We start from the raw sequence: 12,504 nt of genomic DNA, 5'->3' as shown, positions 1-12,504 counted from the left end.
GCGCCCTCTGCTGTCAGTTCTGGGTTTTACTTCCTCCTTCCTCCCTAGCCCTCTGCTGCTTGCTAAGTCGCTAAGTCGTGTCCCATTCTTTGCGACCCCATGGACTGTGGCCTGCCAGGCTCCTCTGTCCATGGGATTTTCCAGGCACAAACACTGGAGTGGGTTGCCATTTCCTTCTCCAGGGGATCTTCCCGACCCAGGGGTCGAATCCGCGTCTCTTGCATCTCCTGCTTGGCAGGCAAATTCTTTACCACTAAGCCACCCTAGGCCTCACTCCTCCCTAAATCCCATGCCGTCTGTATAGAATCTCATTGATTCCTCAATGAGAAATCATTGAGAAAATGATCTGGTGCTTAGCCAAAGCAAGAAAATCTCTTTGGTGCTTAGCCAAAGCAAGAAAATCTCTTTGGTGCTTAGCCTTCCGCCAGGGATGAATCTAAAGGGCAATTCCTTAAAAAGGACAAATTCTCCCCAGAATGGTCCTCTCTTCAAGTTAGAAATTTCTTACCTTTCTAAGCCAAACACTGTCACCAACCCCTCAACAATTTAGCAAAGAACAGGTCAGAGGACGGAGAATAACTCCAGGGACCGAGCAGGTCAGGGGGCCATGCCATGGGCACTCAGATTCCTGTTTCCAGAGCCTCTCTCTCTCCTATGAGGGCCGGCTGCTCCCATACTGGAACTGTCTAGAGCTTAGGAAGCTGAGATGTTCCCATGATGGTCCTCAGTCTCACCCAGGTCCCATCTCCACACCCTGCCCCAGGCCCAACACAGGACTCAGTCAACCTTGCTCCCTGTGTACCGTCCCACACCAGCCCCTGTTTTCCACCTGAGTGCCCTAGCCACCAGCTCCTTTCCCTTCCAGCTCACCTGGTTTTGAGCCACTGTCCCTTCCATACCTAACCTGCCATCCAGTACCTTCTGCTTATCAGAGGAGCCAGGACCCACCTCCCACCTGGGAAGGGCCACCTCAGGCCCTGGGTCCAGCCCAACATCCCCCAGGGGCTCAACCACCACCAAGGCCTGGAGAGGTACTGAGAGGCCTCAGCCCTTTCAGCCTGACCTGGCATTGGGCCTCTGACTCCCCCTGCTGGCAACCGGGTTATGGCAGCTTTGTGAGCCACAGGGATCCAGGGCTGCTGGGTGGGAAAGTATGATATTGCCATCCATCAGTAGATCAAATATTGATCTTTCTCTTTGTGCCAGAACATAACAAGCTCTGTCTCTGCCATCAGGAAACGTTTAGTGGTGAGAAATTTCCTTTAAATTTCCGTGGTTCCTCTCCTTCCACAAGGAAGTTCAGTTTGGCACAGATAGACCTGTATTTGGAATCTGGAAGAAATCTTGTCTTGAAAATAATTACTTTCTCTGTATTTTAGCTGGATTGTACATTAGAGTTTCACATGCATAATCTTGTTTGATTCCAGAAGGGCAATGTGAAATTGGAAGAGGCTTGGAGACCCACAGGTCCTGGGTTTTCCAGTCTGTGCTCCATGCAGTCCACGTCTGGAGCGGAGGGAGGGAAGAGACTCCTGGAATAGCCTCTTTTGTTATCTTACATGTGGAAGCATGAACCTCAGTTTGCAAATCTACGAGATGCCACATTTAATTGGTAAGACAGTTCATTGTGACCCAGACGTCTTGAATCCTTTAAACAGCACCACCAGTGAATTGAGGATGATAGAACACATCAAATTCATGGTAACTGGGCAAACAGTGAATCGAGTGAGATCAACATTGGGAAGAGAAGAAACTTCACAACAACAAAAAGAAACAAACAGAAAGAACTTCACTAAAAAGAATAATAAATCACATGAATATGAAAAGTAAAATCCAGCATATTGAAAACTAAGGTGAAAAGCAAATGAACACTTATTTTTCGCACAAGACCATCCTTACATCCATCTGCCACGTCTAATCCTGGAGCTCACAGTACCAGCAAGGGCACAGGTGAGCAAAGAGCTGAACGTATGCATGAAGGTGAACAAGAAAGGGGTAAGGTGTGCATAAGCCAGGGGACAACTTTGGGTCCCCGCAGTACATGATGACACTCTTAGGAGATGTCTTCACACAAAAGGAATGTAGAGAGCCCAGAAAGCCAGTCATGAAGAGCTCCACAGAAGCCCAGGGAGTAAGGCAGAGTGGTCAAGGACATCCACCACCCCAGGAAAGGATGTGTGCCCTCAAGAGACAGTGCCTGATGAGTTAGTCTTCCCCCTTACACCTGACGGAATCATTTAACATAGTATGAGATATATTAGGAAGAAAAACTATTACCTTACGATGCTATAGCATCATGATCACGGAACTGCTTGAGGCTATATATTTCCTAAAAATGATTTCCGAATATTTTTACATTATTTCTTTCTTTGATCTAGTGATTTTTATTTCTAGAACTTTAACCTACATAAGATCTAAAATGTGTGTGTGTATAGGGGGGTTACTCACCTAAATGTTCATCACACCATTATTTAATAATAGACCTCAAATTAGAATCAGTATTAATGTCCAAAATAGGAAGATGGTAAAATACGGCACGCTTGCATTATAAATTATGGTGTCATTATTATCTGCTTTATCCACTAATCTAGAAAACCAGGCTAAGAAAACAAAAGAACAAAAACTACGTAGAGAAAACAAAAGAAAGTAAACTAGGCTAGGAATATTAATAGGAAATTCATTTTTTAAAACTGAATAGACATTTGGGGGAAGTGAAAGCTCACTAATTAATGCAAATTGAAATATTAATAATCTTTACTTCTATGATTGGAAAAGATCGACATAAACAATACTAGTGAGATTAGAATAGACACTGAGAAAATGCAGGTTAACACCTTGTACACAAATATCCTTAAAGAAAAAGAACAGAAAAGAAGAATCTGATGTAGCCATCAACTATACCAGGAAAAGTACAGAAGGTAATGCCCCCAAAAGTTACACAAGTCAAATCTTAACCCAGAATTAAATGGGGATTTGCTTTTTAAATTTTTTCATCGCTTTGAACACAGTGGAAATTTTAAAGTCATGATACAGAATTACAATTGCTACATGAAAGAATGGTTACTAGATTTAAGTCAAAAGCAGATTAAAAGCTGTACATACTACAGTCAATTTTTGCTTATACAGACATTTTCCATTTAGGCTTTTTTCTTTCCTACACAACCATTTACCTAATTTTTCTGCAACAGTTATGTATGACTTAGATAAGTGAAGTGAAGTTGCTCAGTCGTGTCTAACTCTTTGCGACCCCATGGACTGTAGCCTACCAGGCTCCTCGGTCCATGCGATTTTCCAGGCAATAGTACTGGAGTGGATTGCCATTTCCTTCTCCAGGGGATCTTCCCAACCCAGGAATCGAACCCAGGTCTCCCACATTGTAGACAGACGCTTTAACCTCTGGGCCACCAGGGAAGTCCTTAGATAACTTAAGTGTCTTTTTAAAAATATGAATGAGATTCTAAAATGATCTTCACTAACAATTTCTTTAATAAAATGAGGAAAATGTTTGTTGAATGAACTATAGGATTCAAAACTGAATGTATTGTAACCACACCTATAAAAAACAAACATGTAAAAAACCTGGATGGGAATAGATGTGTTAACAGTAGTCAGTTAAATGGTGCAATTAAGGCTGACATTTTTTCTGCTTTTAACTTATTCACTATTTTAAAATGTATCATTCATAAAATAACTGTATTTTTTAAAATTCCATGTTAGAAAAAGGCAGGGTTAAGTAAGCTGGCAGATGTGTTACTAAAGATAACTGACTATTCCAACAGATCAATGTTAGCATTTCATGGCTGGCACAATAGAATTCTCTCTCTTGCTCAGGGACAGTCCCAAGTGAATATTCCTGGTGAGCAGTACTCACTTTCACTCTCAAGTGTCCTGGTCTGGGCAATAAATTACATGGTCAGCCCGAAGCTAAGGGATCCAGACTCAGTCCCCTAAAGATGCTTTCAAGTTCCCCATGTTCATCTGTGCCAGACCCTGGGAAGGGAAGAAGCTGGGTGGTCAAGCGTGGGAGTTGCTTCAGCTCGGCACGGGGCTCATGGCATTTCATTCACTGTGACCGTGCAGAGGCACGCCTGTGCTCAAGGGGGACGGACAGTACAGTTCACTATGTTCCCCAGATCATAGGGACATACGATCTGGTTCTGCTAAACTGCCAGATCTTCTCTACCACAGCACTTAATACTGTGTGCTGTTTAGAAGGATCATGGCCCTCAATTTTTTTCTGCTTATTTTTATAGAAAAATCAGATTTAAGTAGATGAATTTTCATTTATTTGTTTTTGCCTTTAGATTTTTATGTCTTTTTATTGAAGTACAGTTGATTTATATTATTTGTTTTGGGTGTATAGCATAATGATTCAGTATTTTGCAGATTATACTCCATTTAAAGTTATTATAAGATAATGGCTATAATTTCCTGTGCTGTACAATATATCCTCGTTGCATATCTATTTTGTACATAGTGGTTTGTGGCTCTTTGTCATATACCCCTAAATGCCTCTCCCCTTCCCTCTCTCCTTCAGTAACCACTAGTTTGGTTTTCATATCTGTGAGTCTGTTTCAACATTGCATATACATGCACTTGTAATATTTTTTAGATTCCTCATATAAGTGATATATAGAATTTTTCTTCTAAATTATTTCACTAATCTTAATATTCTCTAGATTCATCCACCTTGCTGCAAATGGTGGAATTTCATTCTTTTTATGGCCAAGTAATATTCCATTGTATAGGTATACCACATTTTCTTTATCCATTCATTTGTTAATCAGCACTTGGGGTTCTTCCAAATATCGGCTATTGTAAGTTATGCAGGGGTACATGTCCCTTTTCAATTAGTGTTTTTTCTGGATATATACCCAAGATTAGAATTGTTGGATCATATGGAAGTTCTGTTTTTATCTTTTTGAGGAACTCTCATATTGCTTTCCATAGTGGTTGTACCAGCTTACACCCCACTTACAGTGTAAGAGGGTTCCCTTTTCTCCATGTCCTCTCCAACATTTGTTATTTGTGTACTTTTCTATGATAGCCATTTTTGCAGGTTTAAGGTGATGTAATTGCTGTTTTAATTTTCATTTCTGTAATAATTCGTTGCTTTTGAACTGTGGTGTTGGAGAAGACTCTTGAGAGTCCCTTGGACTGCAAGGAGATCCAACCAGTCCATTCTGAAGATCAGTCCTGGATGTTCTTTGGAAGGAATGATGCTGAAGCTGAAACTCCAATACTCTGGCCACCTGATGCGAAGAGTTGACTCATTGGAAAAGACTGATGCTGGGAGGGATTGGGGACAGGAGGAGAAGGGGATAACAGAGGATGAGATGTTTGGATGGCATCACTGACTCAATGGAGGTGAGTTTGCGTGAACTCCGGGAGTTGGTGATGGACAGGGAGGCTTGGCGTGCTGTGATTCATGGGGTCGCAAAGAGTCGGACACAATTGAGCGACTGAACTGAACTGAACTGATTGCTGTTTTGATTTGCATGTTGTATATCTTTTCATGTGATAACTATTCATTTGTATGTCGTCTTTGGGGGAAAAAAATGTCTATTCAGATCTTCTGCCCATTTCTTGATTTGGTTAGTTGTTTTTTCTATATGAGTTGTTGGTATATTTTGGATATTAATCTCATGTCAATTATATCATTGGCAAATATTTTTTCCCATTTCATAGGTTGCCTTTTCTTTTGTTTAGTTTGTTTTGTTTGCTATGCAGAAGTTTTCATGTTTAATTAGGTCCCATTTGTTTATTTTTGCTTATATTTCTTTTGCTTTAGAAGATAAATCCAAAAAAATACTGTTACAATAGGCAGTGTTTTGCCTATGTTCTCTTCTACAAGTTTTATGGTTTCAGTTCTTGCATTTGGATCTGCAAACCATTTGGGGTTTATTTCTACATATGATGTGAGGAAGTATCTCATCTCGCCTTTTTACATGGAGCTGTCTAGTTTTCCCAGAAATACTTGTTGAAAAGGTTTGTCTTTCTCCATTATAGAGTCTTGCCTCTCTTGTCATAGTTTAACAGACCATAGTTGTGTGGGCTCTATGTCCTGTTTCATTGATATATATGTCTGTTTTTATGCCAGTAGCATGCTTCCCCGGAGAAGGCAATGGCACCCCACTCCAGCACTCTTGCCTGGAAAATCCCATGGACAGAGGAGCCTGGTGGGCCGCAGTCCATGGGGTCGCTAAGAGTCGGACACGACTGAGCAACTTCACTTTCACTCTTCACTTTCATGCATTGGAGAAGGAAATGGCAACCCACTCCAGTATTCTTGCCTGGGAAATCCCATGGACAGAGGAGCCTGGTGGCCCACCATCCATAGAGTCACAAAGAATCAGACATGACTGAGTGACTAAGCACGCAACACCGTGCTATTTGGATTACTATAGTTTTGTAAAGCATTCTGAAGTCAGGGAGGATGGTAACTCCAAACTCTGCTATTTTTTCCTCAAGATTGCCTTGGCAATTTGGGGTCTTTTGTGGTTCCATGTAAATTTTAAGGTTATTTTTTCTGGTGCTGTGGAAAATCTCATGAGTGTTTTGATAAGGATTGCATTAAGTCTGTAGATTGCTTTGGGTAGTAAGGTTATTTTAACAATATTAATTCTTCTGCTCTAAGGACACCAGATATTTTTCCATTTCTTTTTATCATCTCCAATTTCCTTCATCAATGTTTTATAGTTTTCTTTACTTCCTTGGATAAGTTTATTCCTTAATTTTATTCTTTTTGATGCAATAGAATTGCATCTATTCTAAATAGATTTAAATTGCTTCCTATTTTAAATAGGATTGTTTTATTTTCTCTTTATGATGGTTAATTGCTGGTGTGTAGAAAAGCAACAGATTTCTGTGTATTAATCTTGAATCATGCAACTATGCCAAATTCGTTTATTAATTCTGATAGTTTAGGGATGGAGACTTTAGGGTTTCCATATGAAGTATCTTGTCATCTGCAGTTTTACTTCTTCACTTCCAATTTACATGCTTTTTTTTCCCCTTGTCTTATGCTGTGGCTGATACTTCTAATACTATGTGAAATAGAAATGGACATTCTCAACTGAGTTTGTCATAAATGACCTTTATTGTGCTGAGATATTTCCCTGTATACCCACTTTGCTAAGAGTTTTTAATCAGTGGATGTTGAATTTTGTCAAGTGATTCTTCCTCATCTATTGAGATGATCATGTGATTTTTATGTACTTTGATAACACAGTGTATCACATCCATTGGTTTGTGAATGATGAATTGTCCTTCTGTCCCTGGAATAAAACAACTTGATCACATTATATGATCCTTCTTATATGTTGTTGGATATGGCTTGTTAATATTTTGTTAAGGATTTTCAAATCTATATTCATCAAAGCTGCTGCTAAGTCGCTTCAGTCGTGTCCAACTCTCTGTGACCCCATAGACGGCAGCCCACCAGGCTCCTTCGTCCCTGGGATTCTCCAGGCAAGAACACTGGAGTGGGTTGCCATGTCCTTCTCCAATGCATGAAAGTGAAAGTGAAAGTGAAGTCGCTCAGTTGTGTCCGACTCTTAGCAACCCCATGGACTGCAGCCTACCAGGCTCCTCTGCCCATGGTATTTTCCAGGCAAGAGTACTGGGGTCGCCATTGCCTTCTCCTTCATCAAAGCTACTGCCTATAATTTTTTTTTTTTTTTGGTAGCACCTTTGTCTGGTTTTGGTAATACAGTAATAGTGCTCTCAGGCTTCCCTTGTGGCTCATACAGTAAAGAATCTGCCTGCAATGCAGCAGACCCAGGTTCGATCCCTGGGTATGGAAGATCCTCTGGAAAAGGGAAGGGCAACCCACTCCAGTATTCTTACCTGGAGAATTCCATGGACAAAGGAGCCTGGCGAGCTACAGTCTATGTGGTCACAAAGAGTTGGACATGACTGAGCAACTAACACTTTCACCTCACTTTCAGTGATGCCCTCATGCAGTGAATTTAAGAGTGTATCTTCCTCTTTAAACTTTTGGTATAGTTTGAGAAGGATAGGTATTAACTCTTATATGTTTGGTATAATACTCTTGTGACATTGTCTGGTGTTGGACTTTTGATTGCTAGGAGTGCTTTTATTTAGAAATTTGATGTTACTACTAGTAATCAGTCAGTTCCAATTATCCATCTCTTCTTGATTCAGTCTTGGCAAGTTGTATCTTTCTAGAAATTTGTCTGTTTCTTCTAGGTTGACCAATTTGCTGGCATATAGCTGTCTGTAGTATTTGCTTATGATTTTTTGTATCTCCATGATGTCAGTTGTTATTTCTCCTCTTTCATTTCTTATTTTGTTTACTTGGGTCCTCTCTCTTTTATTCTTCGTGAGTCTGGCTGAAAGTTTATTAATTGTCCCTTCAAAAAAATCAGCTTTTGGTTATATTGATTTTATTTCCATTGTTTGCTTTACTTCCTCTCCGGTCTTTATTACTTCCTTCCTTCTCCTGACTTTGGACTTTGCTCGTCTTTTACAAATGCCTTTTGACGATAAGTAGCTTTACTTATTCGAGATGTCTCTTGTCTCTGGAGGAAAGCCTGTGCTGCACTAAAATCCCCTCTTAGAGTTGCTTTTGCTGCATCTCATAGCTTTTGGAGTGTTGCGTGTCTATTTCATTTGTCTTTCATTTCACATGTGGTGGAAAGACAGTCATGGGGGCAACACAAGCTGATCAGTAAAAGTATCCCCAAGGAGCTTCCAAAACATCTTTCCAAGACTGATTTTAAGGCAGCCCTGAGGATTTCCAGAATGCTTCAGGAATACACTGGTCTCCTACAAAGTCAAGACTAACTATGTTGGTTTCTGACCAAAGTAGCAGCAAAAAGAGGGAAGGGGAAGTGACCCAGCACCACCTGACAACTGCCTGCCCGAAGACTTGGACTGTTGGTGGCGTTTGGAGCCAGGAAGGAGATGGGAAACACCCTGCTAGTGTCCCAACATCCCAGAGAAGAAAAATACATTGTAACTGACGGAAATGTAATAAAACAGCCCGAAGTAGATGTAACTAACTATGGATATTGTGAAACATATCACCATCCTATTTGTTCAAATATCACTTTCAGTACAGTTCAGTCACATTTCATTAAAATACAAAATAAAAGCATACATAATTCTCTCTACCATCATATATCCCCTCTTTACCCAAATGGTCTCTCTAATCCCTAAACTCTGGCTTTTGTTTCTCTCTACTTTGATGTCTAAGTCATCATTCCATTTATTAATGATTAATACTTCTGTATACAGCATTGAAAATATTCACCTATCATAAAGTTATTATTAGATTTCCAAATACATATTCACAATTGGATCCATAATCCACATAAAACAGATTATTGGACATGGTGTGAAATATGTGTTCTTATAGGACATCATGGAGGCATTTATTGTCCTAGAACCACTTACTGAGCAGTAAAAAGAAAAAAAATCTTTTCCCCACTCTCTGCCATAAATCCTCCATCATAAACCAAGTATTCAATGTGTGTGTGCTGCTGCTAAGTTGCTTCAGTCGTGTCCAACTCTGTACAACCCCATAGACGGCAGCCCACCAGGCTCCCCCCATCCCTGGGATTCTCCAGGCAAGAACACTGGAGTGGGTTGCCATTTCCTCCTCCAATGCATGGAAGCCAAAAGTGAAAGTGAAGTCAACCAGTCGTGTCCGACTCTTAGCAACCCCATGGACTGCAGCCTACCAAGCTCCTCCGCCCATGGGATTTTCCAGGCAAGAGTACTGGAGTGGGTTGCCATTTCCTTCTCCCAATATGTGTGTATCAGTGTCTAAATGTGTGTGGAATCTCTATTTCTTGTCCATTAGTCTATGTGTCTATGCCGCTATCAGTACCACACTACCTTCATTACTGTGACTTCATTTGCTAGAATAAGACCTCCCATCTTATTCTCATTCTTCAAGACTGTCTTGGCTAATGTTGGCCATTGGTGTCTCCATATCTGTTTAGAATCAATTAAGTTCTATGAAATACCTCTCAGGTGCAATGAATTGTATAGAACACTTTCTGGAGAATTGACTTTAAAAAAATTTTTTTTTTCTCTTTCAAACACCACTGTGGAATATCCCTATGCTTAGGTCCTATTGTCTCTTCTTATAATTTTATACATATATTCACCAAAGAGGTCTCGCACAACTTCTTTTAGATTTATATTTAGTTATTTGATAATTTTCATGATTTAAATGTTAACTTCCTCAAAATTTCCAACAGTATTATAGTATATATCAAAATATAATTAATGTTTAAGTTGGTTTTATGGCCCAGCAAATTTGTCAAACTGCCTTATTAACTGTAATAGTTAAGCTGCAAGTTCTTGGGCATTTTCTACATACATAATAGCATTTCAAATATTCAGTTTTATTTCTGCTTTTCATGACCTTATGCCTTTCACTTCTATTTCCTGCTTACGTGCACTATGTAAAATCTCTAGTATAATACTAAAGAGAAATGGTGATTATGGCTATCCACATGTCCTTATATTGTTTTGCTCTCAAGCAAAAACACTGTGTGTTTCAACATTAGTATAATGATTGCTGGAGGTTTTTATGGAGACATTTTATCAGGTTAAAAACATTATTTTTTATTTATACTTTGCTAGAATTTTAATTAATGAACTTCAGCAAATGCTTATTTGTTTATTTCAACTGAATAATCAAATGGCATTTCTCCTTTTATCAATCAATGTGTTGTTTTACAGCAATTGGGTTTGAATAAAAAGTCACCCACTCCTAGGATAAACCCAAATTCATCCTGATATATTACTTTTCCTTGTTGAATTATTCGACATACCTTAATATTCAAGTGATATTAGCTTGTAATATTCCTTTCCCATATTGTCTTTATTGGGTTTGGCTTTGAGGCTTTGCTAGTCTCATAAAGGAGATAGGTAGCATCTCCTCTCCAGAAGATATCATGTAGTGTTCTTTGAATATTTTGTTGAGATGTTCAGTGAAGCTTTATGAGCATGGGGATGTCCTTGATAGAATGTTTTTGAAAACAGAATCAATTTATTTAATGTTTAGAGGAAAATGATTTGTCAATTTCATGTAGATTTTCAAAATCATTGGCTTCCCAATGACATTTAAGATAACATAGACATGACATACACACACAAACACACACACCTCCCACATACAAACCCTTTCTCAGTTAATGCAAGTATCTTCTCCCACCCTGTGGCTTTACTTTTCACTGTCTTAATCATATTTTGGATAATCAGAATTTCACTTTTATTCATGCTGTGCTTAGTCACTCACTCATGCCCAACTCTTTGTGACCCCATAGACTGTAGCCTGCCAGACTCCTCTGTCCATAGGGATTCCCCAGGCAAGAATACTGGAGTGGGTTGCCATGCCTTTCTCCAGGGGATCTTCCTAACCCAGGGATTGAACCGAGGTCTCCCACATTGCAGGAGGATTCTTTACCATCTGAGCCACCAGGGAAGCCCAAGAATACTGGAGTGGGTAGCCTATCCCTTCTCCAGGGGATCTTCCTGACCCAGGAATACAGGTAGATTGTTTACCAGCTGAGCTATCAGGGGAGCCCCACCTCTATTCATATATACCCAATAAATTTTTATGTAGATCATTTATCCATTTTTACTTTGTAATTATTATTGGTTAGGACTTTTTATATCTTAAAAAATTTCCCCTTGTTAAGTTTATAAAGAAGTTCTTTTAAAAGTGTTTCCTTTATTTTAAATAATCAAGTTTTATATTTATTCATACTCAATAAATTTTACTATATATTATTTTTGCCATTATTTATCATTTTAAACTCAGTTTTTGTCTCCATTCTTCTAAAATTTTGACTGTTTATTTACAGTGGATCTTTGAACAGTGCAGGGGTTAAGGGCATTGACCCTCCACCCAGTGGAATATCTAAGTAAAACTTATAGTTGGCCCTCCCATTATGCAGTTTCACATTCACTTATATCATCAACCATGGATAATGTAGTATGGTAGCATTTACAACTGAAAAAAAAATGTGTATAGAATGAAAAATGAGATGGTGGAGTAGAAGGACTTGAGCATACCTCCACTAATGAAAACACCAAAATTACAACTAACTGCTAAACAACCATTTATGAAAAAAGACTTTGACATACTAGAAAAGATATTTTACACACAAAGACAAAGAAGCTACAATGAGATGTCAAGAGAGGCTCTTTCACAATAAAATCAAACCCCATACCACCAAGTGAGCAACCAACAGCCTGGAAAATAATTATTTCTCAGAAATTCTCTCACAAGAGTGAGACTCCCTAGCCCCACATCAGGCTTCCCAGCCTGGACATCTGGCACTGGGGGAAAGAGCCCCAGGAGCATTTTCTTTTGAAGGCCAGCAGGACTTGAATGCAGGAGCTCCACAGGACTGGGGAAAATGGAGACTCCACTCTCAGGGTGCATATTCAAAGCTTCATGTGCACTGGGACACAGAGCAAAGCAATGACTCCATAAGAGCCTGGGCCAGACCTACCTGG

Source organism: Budorcas taxicolor, chromosome 21 (genome assembly GCF_023091745.1).
Source record: "Budorcas taxicolor isolate Tak-1 chromosome 21, Takin1.1, whole genome shotgun sequence".
In the NCBI taxonomy this organism is placed as follows: domain Eukaryota; kingdom Metazoa; phylum Chordata; class Mammalia; order Artiodactyla; family Bovidae; genus Budorcas; species Budorcas taxicolor.
The sequence above is the reverse complement of the archived record's forward strand: the minus strand, read 5'-3'. Positions refer to the sequence as shown.